General features: G+C 37.3%; 1 long non-coding RNA gene across 1 annotated transcript; it reads left to right on the forward strand.

The window, feature by feature from the left end:
- The first annotated feature begins 12,012 nt into the window (after positions 1-12,012).
- On the forward strand, positions 12,013-12,685 carry LOC120152821. Its single transcript, XR_005518725.1, has 3 exons — positions 12,013-12,184; positions 12,293-12,329; positions 12,493-12,685. It is a non-coding gene; the product is annotated as an uncharacterized LOC120152821 (long non-coding RNA).
- The last annotated feature ends 1,720 nt before the right edge of the window (positions 12,686-14,405 follow it).

Here is a 14,405-nt window from a genome sequence, read left to right on the forward strand (position 1 = left end):
GCAGAAATTAGAGGACCTATTCAAGAAACATGTTGAAAAGAGTCATGCTGGAAATCCCGCCTCCTCTAACCAAGATTCCATACCCCCTCCAGGGATCACAACAGAATCTAGTCCTCCTCTTGGTTTCACACCTATACACATCTCTGCTCGTTCTTCGATACCTCAAGAAGCTCGATCTCATGCATATGTCAGCAATGAGAATCAACAAAAACAAATGGGATCCACATTCCCAAATAGCTATCAGTCTGTTCCAGGAGTAAGGCTAGGAGAATTTAGTACTGAGCACCTAATCCCATATCTAAATGAGTTAGCCGAAAAGGAGAGACCCATGAAGAAATAACTCAACAGTTGAAGAATTTGGAAGAAAGGGTAAAATCGGTAGAAGTGGTTGAATCATTCTATGGGTTTGACGCTAGAGAGCTGAGTTTGGTCCCATACTTGATCATCCCTATGAAGTTCAAGGTTTCCGAATTTGAAAAATACGATGGTACCACATGCCCTTCATCTCATATCACCATGTTTTACCGAAGGATGGTCGACCATGTGCAAGATGAAAAGCTACTGATTCACTGTTTTCAAGACAGTCTGAAAGGATCTGCCGCCAAATGGTACAACCAATTAACTAGGTCTCACATTAAATCATGGAGAGACTTGGCAAATGCATTCCTAGAACAGTATCACCATGTCACAGATATGGTTTCCTGATCGGTGGACTCTTCAGAATATGGAAAAGAGAAATAATGATACTTTCTGACAATATGCCCAGAGGTGGCGTGACGTAGACGCACAGGTCCTACCCCCTTTACTTGAAAAAGAAGCTACTGTAATTTTTGTCAACACCTTGAAGGCTCCGTACTTAGGGCATTTACTTGGAAATGCCACCAAAAACTTTGTTGATCTAGTTATCTCAGGGGAGCTCATCGAGAACGCTATAAAGAGTGGCAAGATCGAGGCAGTTGATGGGTCCAGTTCAAAAAAACCAGTATACCGGAAAAAAGAAAACGAAGTTAATAATGCAAATGTATACAATAGGAATACTTCAAAAAGTGTCACAATAACCCAACCAAGGGATGAAAGGAATGACACGAGCACCGCCAGAAATGATTCCAAGGGACCTCGCAAGGAGAATGAGAGAATGTCCTTCACACCACTACCAGTACCCTACTCTGAGATATACGCCTCATTATTAAAGACGAATGTGGTGCGCCCTTATCGTTTGACTCCTCTGCAACCACCGTACCCTCATTGGTATGACGTAAATGCATATTGTGATTACCACGACAGAATTACTGGTCACTCTATTGAGAACTGTTTGGCCTTCAAAAAAGTGGTGCAAAATCTGATTAATACTGGGGGATTGCAATTTGATTCACCTGATGTATCGACACACCCACTACCGAATCATGGAGGTAAAGGTGTGAACGCAGTCCATGAGGAGAATAGGAAAAAAAACGAAGACAGATGTTGATGAAATCAAATCTCCCTTCATTTGGGTGTTCCAACAACTTTATCATGTCGGCATGGTTCAACAAGATCCTAAACCAAAGCCCAATGAATGTGAAAATTATTGTGAATATCACCAAGAAGAAGGACACAAAATTCAACTTTGCCCTGAATTTAGGGGGTTACTACAAAAGTTGATGGACAACAAGGAAATAGAATTCTTTGAGAAAGATGAGGAAAAAAGAGGAGAAGATGTCTGCACAACCAAAAATTCCAAGCCAATGCATAAAACAAATAAGCCTGTGGTCATCACTGTGAGACCATCTGCGATGAATTCCATGTCAGTAAAGCCAAAAGTTGTTATCACGACCCCTTCACCATTTCCGTTTAAAGATACCCACAAGGTACCTTGGAACTACACTGCCAATGTTTCAATGATAAGGGGATCTGGTTCGCTAGAGGAAACAAAAGTAGCTGAAGAAAATGATAAAACACCAGGAAGCAGCTTGAAGAATGAAATAGTGAGTGAAGTAGGGCACTTTACAAAAAGTGGAAGGTGTTACTCTCCTGAAACATCAAAAGAAGCAGACAAGGGGAAATTGAAAGGAAAAGTTGCAGTGGTACCGCAAAGGATATTTAATGATGAGCCCCTACCACTAATCAATGAGTCGGTAACTGAAGCACAAGCACAAGAATTCTTGAAAACATAGTGAGTATAGTGTAGTAGACAGCTACATAAGCAACAAGCACGAATTTCAATTCTGGATCTGTTAATGAATTCAGAAGTACATCGGAATGCTCTACTTAGAGTGCTCAATCAAACATTTGTGCCTGAGGATATAACAGTGAACAAGTTGGATCGAATTATGGGGCATATAGCTGCAGACAATTACATAACATTCACTGATGATGAAATTCCTGATGGTGGAATGGGATCGGTAAAAGCCCTCAATATCACAACCCACTGCCATGGTTATGTCTTACCAGGTGTTTTGATTGACAATGGGTCGGCACTCAATGTTATGCCTATGGCCACATTATGAAGATTACCAGTGGACAACTCATATATGAGGGCCTACCAAAATGTTGTTAGAGCCTTTGATGGAACCCAGCGGGATGTCCTTGGAAAGATGGAGGTACCATTATTGATTGGACCAACTATTTACAATATTGATTTTGTGGTAATGGATATCAACCCATCATATAACTGCTTGCTTGGGAGACCATTGATTCATTCTGCAGGGGCAGTCCCTTCGTCATTGCATCAAAAATTGAAATTTGTGACAGATGGCCAGTTAATCAGTATTGGGGCAGAGGAAGAGATCATTGCTTCCGTGACGACTGACACCCCTTACATTGAGACCAATGAGAATGCACTAGAGTGTTCCTTCAGAGCCTTAGAATTTGTCAACGCTACTTTCATTGCTGAAGGAAACAAGATTCCTCACCCGCATTTATCTGAGTACACTAAGATGACTGTGCGAGAGACTCTAGGAAAAGGAGCTAAAATTGGAAAGGGTCTCGGTAGATGCTTGCAGGGGACTTTACATTCCAAATTTGTTATGATGAAGAGCGACCGCTTTGGGCTTGGGTTTGAGCCTCATTCTCAGCAAAGAAAGAAAGAATTAAAGAGGAGATGTGAAGTAAGAAGAGCTAGACTGAAAAGAGAGGATATTCCGTGGGATCGTATGTTTTTCCCTCCCTTAAAGAGCTCATTCAAGTTTGGAGGAGGGAACGATATGGAGCAACAGTTAGCCAGAGAAACTGATGAAGGAAAGCAGATGAAAGACAAAGATTTGTTTGACGAAGCCATGGAGGGTTTGGTCATCAACATGATAACTGGGGACGATAAAGCGGGAAAATATTTGGCTAGAATTCATCCTTGCTTCCCAGGAGAAATGCTGAAAAATTGGACTGCAGATGATCTCCCTGTAGTTGTTAAGATTAATTCAGAGTAATACCCAGAACTAATCCTTATACTTGTGCCCGCGAGTATTAAGGAATCTTTTTGTAAGGGCAACTATGTTAACTCTACTTGCTTTCAATGAAAGACATATTTTTGTTTCTCAAATGGCCATCATTATTTACATTTTCATTCTTCATTCTTTGTTCTTCATTCTTTACATTCATTTCATAAATTTTGTCTCTCCTCCTAAATATATATTCGATTCAATTTTTTCCCTTTGCAGGTGTCACAATATCAATAGCATGAATGTTTCTAAATTTAATCCTGAGATAAACTTTGAGCAACCCATATGTCTGGAAGAAATAAATGAGTGTCAGGATAAGGTAGAATGTGATGTTCCTAACGAACTAGTAAGACTGGTGGAAAATGAGGACAAACAGATGTTACCTCACCAGGAGGAGACTGAGAATATAAACTTGGGAACTGATGATGAAAAGAGAGAAGTAAAAATCGGCAGTGCACTTTCAGTTGAAATAAGACGAGACCTAATAGATATGCTCCGAGAATTCAAAGACATCTTTGCGTGGTCTTACCAAGATATGCCAGGGTTGAGTACAAACATAGTGGTGCACAAGCTTCCAATAAAGCCTGAGTGTAAGCCAGTTCAGCAAAAGCTCAGAAGAATGAGGCCAGAAATGCTGTTAAAAATTAAAGAGGAAGTGATGAAACAGATTGATGCAGGGTTTCTTCAGGCAGCAAAATATCCAGAATGGGTCGCTAACATAGTCCCCGTGCCAAAGAAAAATGGAAAAGTTCGCATGTGTGTGGATTATAGAGATCTCAGCAGAGCAAGCCCAAAAGACAATTTTTCGTTGCCTCATATAGATACTCTAGTGGATAACACTGCTGGGCATTCGTGGTTTTCTTTTATGGATGGCTTCTCTGGCTATAACCAAATCAAAATGAACACTGAAGACATGGAAAAAACCACATTTGTGACTATATGGGGCACATTTTGCTATAAAGTGATGCCATTTGGTTTGAAAAATGCTAGGGCAACTTACCAAAGAGCTATGGTGACTCTTTTCCACGATATGATGCACAAAGAGATTGAAGTGTACGTAGATGACATGATTGCCAAATCCAAGACTGAAGAAGAACACATTCAAAACTTGAAGAAACTTTTCCAAAGATTGAGAAAATATCAATTGAAACTCAATCCAACTAAATGTACCTTCGGGGTAATGTCAGGGAAACTCTTAGGCTTCGTGGTTAGTCAAAGAGGAATTGAGATCGATCCGGACAAAGTAAAGGCCATTCAAGATCTTCTGCCACCTCGTACACAAAAAGAAGTTTGAGGTTTTCTGGGAAGGTTAAATTATATATCTCGATTCATTTCGCAATTAACTGAGAAATGCGACCCAGTTTTCAAGTTGCTTCGAAAGAACAACCCCGAAGTTTGGAATAACGAGTGCCAAAATACTTTAGAGATAATCAAGAAATATTTGTCCAATGCTCCAATTCTGGTATCACCAGTCCCTGGTAAACCACTAATCCTTTACCTAACGGTCTTTGAGAATTCGATGGGGTGTATGTTAGGGCAGCACGATGAATATGGAAGGAAAGAGAGAGTCATCTATTATTTAAGCAAAAAGTTCACAGATTGTGAGATCCGATATCTGCCAATTCAAAAGTTATGTTGTGCTTTGGTATGGGCTACCAGAAGGCTCAGGCAATACATGTTGTACCATACTACCTGGTTGATATCCAAACTTGACCCATTGAAATATTTGATGGAATCACCAGCTCTAACTGGTAGATTGGCTAGGTGGCAGATGTTATTATCAGAATTTGACATTGTGTATGTAAACAAAAAAGCGGTCAAAGGGAGTGTCATAGCAGATTTTCTTGTAAGTCGTGCCTCGGATGATTATGAGTCCTTAAACTTTAATTTTCCTGACAAAGATCTGATGTGCGTCACAACCGAGGATGAAGCAGTTTCAAATGATAAGTCTTGGAGGTTATATTTTGATGGGGCATCCAATGCTTTAGGACGAGGAATTGGAGCTGCACTAATTTCCCTGGAAGATGTATACTATCCTTTTACAAGAAGATTGGAGTTCTTTTGCACCAATAATATGTCAGAATATGAGGCTTGTGTCATGGGGTTAAGAGCGGCCATGGAAAGAAAAATTAAAGAGCTCAAAGTATATGGAGATTCCTCACTGGTGGTGTACCAATTGCGTGGAGAATGGGAGACAAGAAATCCGAAGTTAGTGGAATACAAAAGATTGATCCTTGAATTGGTAAAAGAATTTGAAGATGTCACTTTCAATTATCTCCCTAGAGAAGATAATCAAATGGCAGATGCTTTGGCCACACTGGCTGCAATGTTTCAAGCAAATAGAAAAGATGACATGACACCAATTAAAATGCAAATATATAAAACCCCTGCACACTGTTATAGCCTAGAAGAAGAGGTAGATGGTCGTCCATGGTATTATGACATCTTGCAATACATCAAGCATCAAACTTACCCACAACAGGCATCTGAGATTAATAAAAAGACAATAAGGAGAATGGTTGCTGGATATATCTTGGATGGGGAAGTTTTGTACAGAAGGAGTAGTGATCAAGTTTTGATGAGATGCGTGGGTGCCCGAGAAGCAAGAAGTATACTTGAAGAGGTGCATGAAGGGATATGCGGAACACATGCAAATGGGCTTTCTATGGCCAAGAAGATCATGAGATACGGATACTATTGGGCCACTATGCATTCAGACTGTGTTGATTACGCAAGAAGATGTCACAAATGTCAAATCTATGGAGATAAGATCCATACACCTCTGTCACCTTTGCACGTGATGACTGCACCATGGTTGTTTTCTATGTGGGGTATGGATGTCATTGGGGCAATTACACCAAAGGCTTCGAATGGACATCGCTTAATACTTGTGGCAATTGATTACTTCACTAAGTGGGTTGAGGCCGCCTCATATGCCAATATCACGAGATCTACAGTTTGCAAATTCATAAAGAAAGAGATAATTTGTCGGTATGGGCTGCTAGAAAGAATCATCACAGATAACGCCACCAATCTGAATAACACAATGATGGTAGAACTTTGTGCTCAGTTCAAGATAAAACATTCTAATTCAGTGACTTACCGTCCAAAGATGAATGGAGCAGTGGAAGAAGCAAATAAAAATATTAAGAGGATCATTACAAAGACCACTGATACTTATAGAGATTGGCACGACAAATTACCCTTTGCTTTGTATGCATATCGAACTATAGTGCGAACTTCGATAGGGACAACACCTTTCTCTTTAGTCTATGGGATGGAGGCAGTCTTGCCAGTGGAAGTGGAAATCCCATCACTTCGAATTTTGAAAGAGGTGAAGTTAGATGAGCTGAATGGGTTCAGGCTCGGTTTGACCAGTTGAATCTCATTGAAGAAAAGAGATTAAAAGTTATTTGCCACGGTCAGATGTATCAGAAACGGATGATGAGAGCTCATGATAAGAAGATTCATCCAAGAGAATTTCGAGAGGGTGATCTGGTGCTAAAAAAGATCCTGCCAATTCATAAAGATTTCCGAGGGAAATGGATGCCTAATTGGGAAGGTCTATATGTTGTCAATAAGGCCTTTTCTGGGGGAGCGTTGATTTTGGCAGAGATGGATGGAAAAAAACTGAGAAATCCGGTAAACTCAGATTCTGTCAAGAAGTACTATGCTTGAAAAAAAAGAGAATGAATGAAAAAATGAAAAAGTGAAAATGAAAAAATGAAAAAAATGAAAAAATGAAAAAATGAAAAAAAAGAAAAAAAAAAGGAAAAAAAGGAAAAAATGAAAAAAATGAAAAGAAAAAAGAAAAAGGAGGGTTCGAGATGAAAATCCACAAAGGACATCTTGAAACCAAAGAAAGGCTTTGAGTTGAAAACCTGAAAAGGCGGTTTAAAGGCATTTTGAGATTAGGCATCAGACAGTTAAACCCTCTCGACAGTTTGATATTTTGAGAGAAGCTTCACATCTACCGACATTCTGGAAACCCTTGAAGTCCTCCAGACAGAAGCTCAATTCAATGCTCTGAGTTATATCAAGTGGATTGGTTCAGGAATACTCGTGCTAGTGACTTATAGGGATATCTGACTTGTAGTACTAAATTTCCACTATTTATATGATTGCCATCACTTTGTAAAATCAATTCCTTGTCAGTAAATTCGAAGTTTGTTATTTCAAGCCCAATTCTATTCGTTCTGTACATACACATAAACATATTGTAAGTAGATTGACATAACATTAAAAAGAAAATAAAAGATTTCTTGGTATTACTTTGAACTAATATTTCCAGTACAGAGAGTCTAAAGTAAGTCATGACCCTAATATTCATGTATATAGTCAGAGAGTGTAGGGTAAAACATGGCCAAAGAAATGCATGTGAATTGAAATCTCGAAGAGTACATTGAAAACAATGTTATTTTGGTATGTGCTACGACTGGATTTTGTCAAGAAATTATCTACCTGACAGAGATGAGCAGTTCAAATGGAAGCAGAAAAGGATTTATATGGGAACGAGAGAAATGAGAACTTATATAAAGTAGCCCAAGTGAAATAAAAATGAAAATCAAATGATGCATTTGAATTGAAGATTTGCATGACAACAGAGCTCACCATATTAAAACGACATCATGCATACATCAGTAGGCATCTATAAATAGGAGCATACTCACCCATTCATGTTCATTGAAATGCTTTGACAGAAATGCAGGGATATTCAACAACAATCAAATCCACCACAGAAGGAGGTGACCCAACATTTCCAGAAGAGTTCATAATGAGAAGAACTCGTCCTAAAGGAGAAGGTTCGTAATGAGAAGAGCATGTTCCTTTCAAATCCACCGCAGAAGTAGGTGAACCAACATTTCCAGAAGAGTTCATAATGAGAAGAACTCGTCCTAAAGGAGAAGGTTCGTAATGAGAAGAGCCTGTTCCTTTCAAATCCACCGCAGAAGGAGGTGAACCAACATTTCCAGAAGAGTTCATAATTAGAAGAACTCGTCCTAAAGGAGAAGGTTCGTAATGAGAAGAGCCTGTTCCTTTCAAATCTACCGCAGAAGGAGGTGAACCAATATTTCCAGAAGAGTTCATAATGAGAAGAACTCGTCCTAAAGGAGAAGGTTCGTAATGAGAAGAGCATGTTCCTTTCAAATCCACCGAAGAAGGAGGTGAACCAACATTTCCAGAAGAGTTCATAATGAGAAGAACTCGTCCTAAAGGAGAAGGTTCGTAATGAGAAGAGCATGTTCCTTTCAAATCCACCGCAGAAGGAGGTGAACCAATATTTCCAGAAGAGTTCATAATGAGAAGAACTCGTCTTAAAGGAGAAGGTTCGTAATGAGAAGAGTATGTTCCTTTCAAATCCACCACAGAAGGAGGTGAACCAACATTTCCAGAAGAGTTCATAATGAGAAGAACTCGTCTTAAAGGAGAAGGTTCGTAATGAGAAGAGCTTGTTCCTTTCAAATTCACCCCAGAAGGAGGTGAATCGACATTTCCAGAAGAGTTCATAATGAGAAGAACTCATCCGATAAAAGAAGAAGAAGTTCATAATGAGAAGAACTTGTTCAACCTTAGCTCGATTCATCGCATATGGAGTTGAATCAGAAACACCTCACTCGAGGGATCAGCATTGCCAGTGGAGAGTTCATAATGAGAAGAACTCATCTGATGAGGGAGAAGAAGTTCATAATGAGAAGAACTTGTTCAACCTTGGTGATTTCATCATATAAGGAAGTGGATTGACATCCCCAGCGAAGAAGTTTATAATGAGAGGAACTTGTTCGACCTATTGCTCGATTCACAACACTTCGAATCAGCAATACCTCGCTTGAGGGATTAACATTTTCAATGGAGAGTTTGTAAGAAGAACTCATCTGATAAGTGAGAAGAAGTTCATAAGGAGAAGAACTTGTTTAACCTTAACTTGTTTTCATCACATATGGAGTTGGAACAGCACCAACATTTCGTTCATTACAGAATGAGGTGGATCAAACATTGCCATTTAAATCCATCGCATAAGGAGTTGGATCGACATCACTATTGGTGCAACTATCGTGGGAAGAGAAGAATTAACATTGGCAGTGAAGAGGTTGCAATGTGACAAGGTGAGACCAATATGAAAAATGGTGCTTTCATATCTTTGCTTCATCCCTGTTTCACAACAATGAGCAAAGAGGGGCAGCTGTAGCCACCATTTTTCATAACCCCTAAATCCTATAACCTCAAACCTCAAAAATTCAAACCCGACAGAACCTTCACCCTAATCCTAACCATAGAGATATCATGATTCAGCCGTCACCGCCGGTCCAAGCTCGCTCAACAAAACCCCGAAATATCGGGAGCATTAAAAGCACACCATCAACAACAACAGTAACACCACAGTGGAGCTAGGATTATTTTTATTTGTTTTCTAAACCTATGTAAATTGGTTATAAGAACCAAACCATGTAACAAGAGTAGGGGGCTCTCGGTTATTCACACCGAAAAATGAAAAAAAATATCAAAGCAATACAACTAGATTTTTCAGCAATCAAACGTGTGAAGGTATTCTTATGCTAATGTTTTTTTCTTGGTTCGTTCATAGTTTTGTGTTAAAAAAAACGTAAATAAAATAGATATAAAGGTTGAGATTTACCTTGTTGCTGGTATTAGTCGGAGTATGTTGTCATCGGAGAGGGAAGTGTGTCGTCGATTTTTGGTTAGGGTATAAGAACCACCGTTTATGGCTGTTGTTTATGGTTGGGTAGTGGTCGAATAGGTTGAGAGAAGAGGAAGAAAAGAGGAGATTTGGGTTTACAAATCCACGCAAAATGATTCTGGAAAAAGGGGGAGGTATTGATATTTAAGGTTTTTTGGGTAAACCATGCTTTAAGTCCTCCTTTTTAGTGTGTTTCACGTTTAGTTATTAGTTTTAGGGTTAATCATATCTCAGGTCCTCCTACTTTTAGCGTTGTTTGCGATTTAGTCATCATTTCCTTTTATTTTCTAAGTTTTACGAATTAGATGCTTGGTTTTGTATTATTTTAATTTAGTCCTTTGTTGTATGTATTTTTTTTGTATTCGAAATTTGGTACTGATCTTTATGTCATTTCATTTTAGTCCTCTATATTTATGTATTATTATGATTTTGGGTTTATATTATCACATTTTCATGTTTCATACCTTGATGCTTGTTTTATTTATATTTATGATTTCAAATTTGCTATGCATTTTTTGTCAATATATTATGAATGAATCCAAGTGTATATTATTTATTTGTACCATTAAAGCATGTTTTAGGTATTTATTTTACTTGTATTATTATACAACATTTTATGTACATAAGGTTGTACGTAGAGCATGGTATAAATGTTATTTTTATTATATTTTAGAATATATATCATGTTCTATGTTTAATATAATATTTAGAAAATATGTATATATTTATAAAGTAAAATAAAGTTAAAAAAATATTTAAAATGGTTCTTTTAATCCATGTGTTTTTTTTTTTTTTGTTAAGTGCTTCAATGTATCATATTCTATTTTATTTAAAAGCCTCATTAGCATAACTTAATCGATTATATAATTGGATTAAGGGTAGTATTTATGTATTTTAAAATATTAAGAAGGGACAGTCTTAAAACAACTAGATGTCATTTTCCGATATTTTAAAATAAATAAATATCCCACTAGAAAAACCTAAAAAAATTGATTGCATTTAAAATTAATTAATTTTGAAGGGAAAAGGAAATATTCATTATTTTAAATTTATCGAGACAATTTGCTAATTTTATTAGAGATTAAGTCTTGGTGTTTTTAAATTATCGAATATCCCTTATCTTTTCTAATAATATTCGGATTAATAAATTTAATTTCTTTCTTTGGTAGAATAATTTTGTTTTTATATGGAATCCTTAGGAAAAATTATTATATTATTTTTATTTCAGTTGGGAAGAGAAATATTCGCCCTAAAGTATTTTAGGGAGTATTTTCTCTTCAATTGGAAATAAGAGAATATTTTATATTTTTCCTTAGAATTTTTGTTCTATAATATTTGTATGGTTGAATTAGGAATAATGGAATCGTGTTCTAAATATATATTCGAATTCTTAGATTTCTACTATTTAGAGACAATATATAATCGATGGGTACCAATTTTGGGCGTTATGGGGTACTAATCCTTCCCCACACGTAATCGACCCCTGAACTTTTTTTTTTACTAAAAATGAATTTCTGGTTATACGTGGATCGATGCATCTTTTAAAATGATGTTTTTCTTAAAAAACTCTTTTAAAAAAAGATTTTTGGGTATTCGGCCTACCTAACCCAAAAGGTCGATGGCGACTCCGAAACATTTCTTTTACAAAATCGGGTTTTCACGAAATAAGTCGAGACACGTCATATCACCGGAAATCGGTTACGACACGTAACATATCTAAAACTAAAGGATTTCGCACACTATTATCCTATTTACAAAACACATACAAATTAATCCACTGACACACATATGTTTTGTTTTTCTAATATATATATAATATAAAGTAAAAAAACTAAACCTAATTTCTTTTGCTTTTTACTTTTCCAAGTAAAAAAACTAAACCTAATTTCATTTGCTTTTTACTTTTCCTTAAAAGTATCCTATGTGTTGTTATCTTCTCCTTCTCCATTCACTTTCTTTTTCATTCTCACGCACACACATGGCATCACTTTCATTTTCCTTTCGTTTTCTTTTCGTTTTCAAACGGAGAGTTGCCCAACTCTCTTTACGCCGGCCACCGTACCTAACAACTCCGGTAAGGACTCGAAACCTTCTCCTTTTAATTTTTTTTGTCGTTTTAATCTTTATGGTTTCATAGCACTAACCTGTTCCTATCTCCATCAATTAAACCCCGACCGACTAGGATGTAACCACTAAAACTACCTTCGTTCACAACTAAGGTAACTCTATAATCCTTCACAAATTTTAATTTTAAATAATAATAGTACTCATAAAAAAATTAGAAAACGAAGAAATTAACGAATAATACCTCGAAACAAAGATATGTAATTATCTTGTTTTTTTCTGATTTGCAATTATGGGATTACACTGTGTTTTTCTTAGAGGATGAAGACCCCCTATTTTACAATGAATTCCCCCCTCTGTGTAACCACCTCTAATTGACCCAAATCCGAATCTTGTGTATTTGGTGATGGCTTTCGATTGCTGCTTCTTCTTCTTTTCTTCCCCAGAGCCTTCGAATGGCCTCCCCCTTTATCTCGTGTTCCTCCATTTTTATCAATATTTTCTTCACCAAATACTTTGTCTGCATGTTGATTTTCTCTGCGTTTGGTGATATTTGGTTGAGCAAGTATTGACATTGATGCAATTTTCGGTGGCTAATTAATTTTTCCTTGATTCGGTGCATTGTTGACTTTGTGCAGATTAGCTCCAACAGTGGCGATGGCTTGAGATATTGGCGTGATTGGTTGCTGCTCATACACATGGATGGGAACACCTCTTGTGCTTAAACTATTTTATTTTTGGGCTGTTGGATTTTTATTGGGCTTGCATTGGGCTCCGGGAATTCTTTTGTTGTAGTGAGCTTGAACTTTAGGCCTACATAAATAATGTAATTTGTATTAATAATAATAATAATAATAATAATATATAATTAATATTTATAATATTTTTTAAACCCAGTCAAAAACGGGTGTCTACAGTTGGCATTGCCATCAATTCATGGAAGTGTCTTAGCATTGGTACTAAAGTGCCTTAGCACTGATACGAAAGTACATTTACACTGATACTAAAGTGCCTTAGCACTGCTGGTATATATATTCGGATATTTCACATATACATACTTTAGATGATAGTCACAAACACAAGTAGCTCAGGTGTCCTTATCGTTTCCCGAGCAACAAACAAAGGCATAAGTCTTATGGAATCTTACCTTATAAGGTTTTTATGATTATCACACATATAATATTATTATCTCCTTGTTATCTTGTCATTTTTATCATTTACAACACAAGTAGGTGAGAACGCTATCTCACTTACTAGTGTTTCAACCGTTCTCTCTCCTAGAATATTATGCAAAAGCTTGACAGTATTTTAGTGTCTTATGCCCTTGAGTCAATTCATAATCATTACTACCCACACACATACCTAAGGCCCAAATGTCACACAACACTGGCATCGCTAACCCTCTCATCACGAGTGTTCGGGTATCGTACTTTAGTTAGCTCTTAAAGTGCCTCGCGTATTGACAATGACCCATTAGGGCAACTAAGGTAGCTTGACTATACCCTAGCATAATTGGACTCACTAAAGTGAGGTTATCCTCCTGCTAGCTGTTATCTCGTTCGTTCTTTACATAAGGATGCTTTAGTTACTTTGACTCAAGAGAAGTCTCTACATGTTGATTCGATGACGATCACAGAATTAGTTGATCACTGGTTGTACTATTCATTAGCCCAATACTTGACTCAGGTTCAACTCTGAGTAGCGATGCTCTAGCCGCTCTTATCGTACTACCCTTCAATACCCCATGAACTAAAAAGGATGGTTTACCCTTCCTAGGTTCACTGACGTTCTCGAAGTTCACGCTTTCTGCTATTACTGAATCTAACTTATTCGTTGTACCACTTGTTGATATATCCTCAGCAAAGACCCTCATCCTCAATGGAAGATATTTCAATATCTTACGCTTAATATGGTTACATCTATTGTAACCTACTCCTACGAGTGTTTCTAGGTATACTTAGTCATTTATGTCTCTCACGGACTAAGTCTTACTATTACATATCGTACTTCCCTCTTATGGGCCTTAAATGGGTCAAATCAAACCATCCAAAGTGAGTAGTATCGATACTCTACTTGCAATATCAATACCATAGGGTCAAGTATCGATCCCCCTATGAATATCAATACCAAAAATGCATTATGTTGCGGAAAAGGGGCCTCAATATCGATATTGTCACCTTGAGTATTGATATTGTAGCGGCAGTATCGATACTCCCAGCCCAAATCCCTAA

This window comes from Hibiscus syriacus, unplaced genomic scaffold, assembly GCF_006381635.1.
Source record: "Hibiscus syriacus cultivar Baekdansim isolate YM2019G1 unplaced genomic scaffold, ASM638163v2 tig00111095_pilon, whole genome shotgun sequence".
NCBI classification, from domain to species: domain Eukaryota; kingdom Viridiplantae; phylum Streptophyta; class Magnoliopsida; order Malvales; family Malvaceae; genus Hibiscus; species Hibiscus syriacus.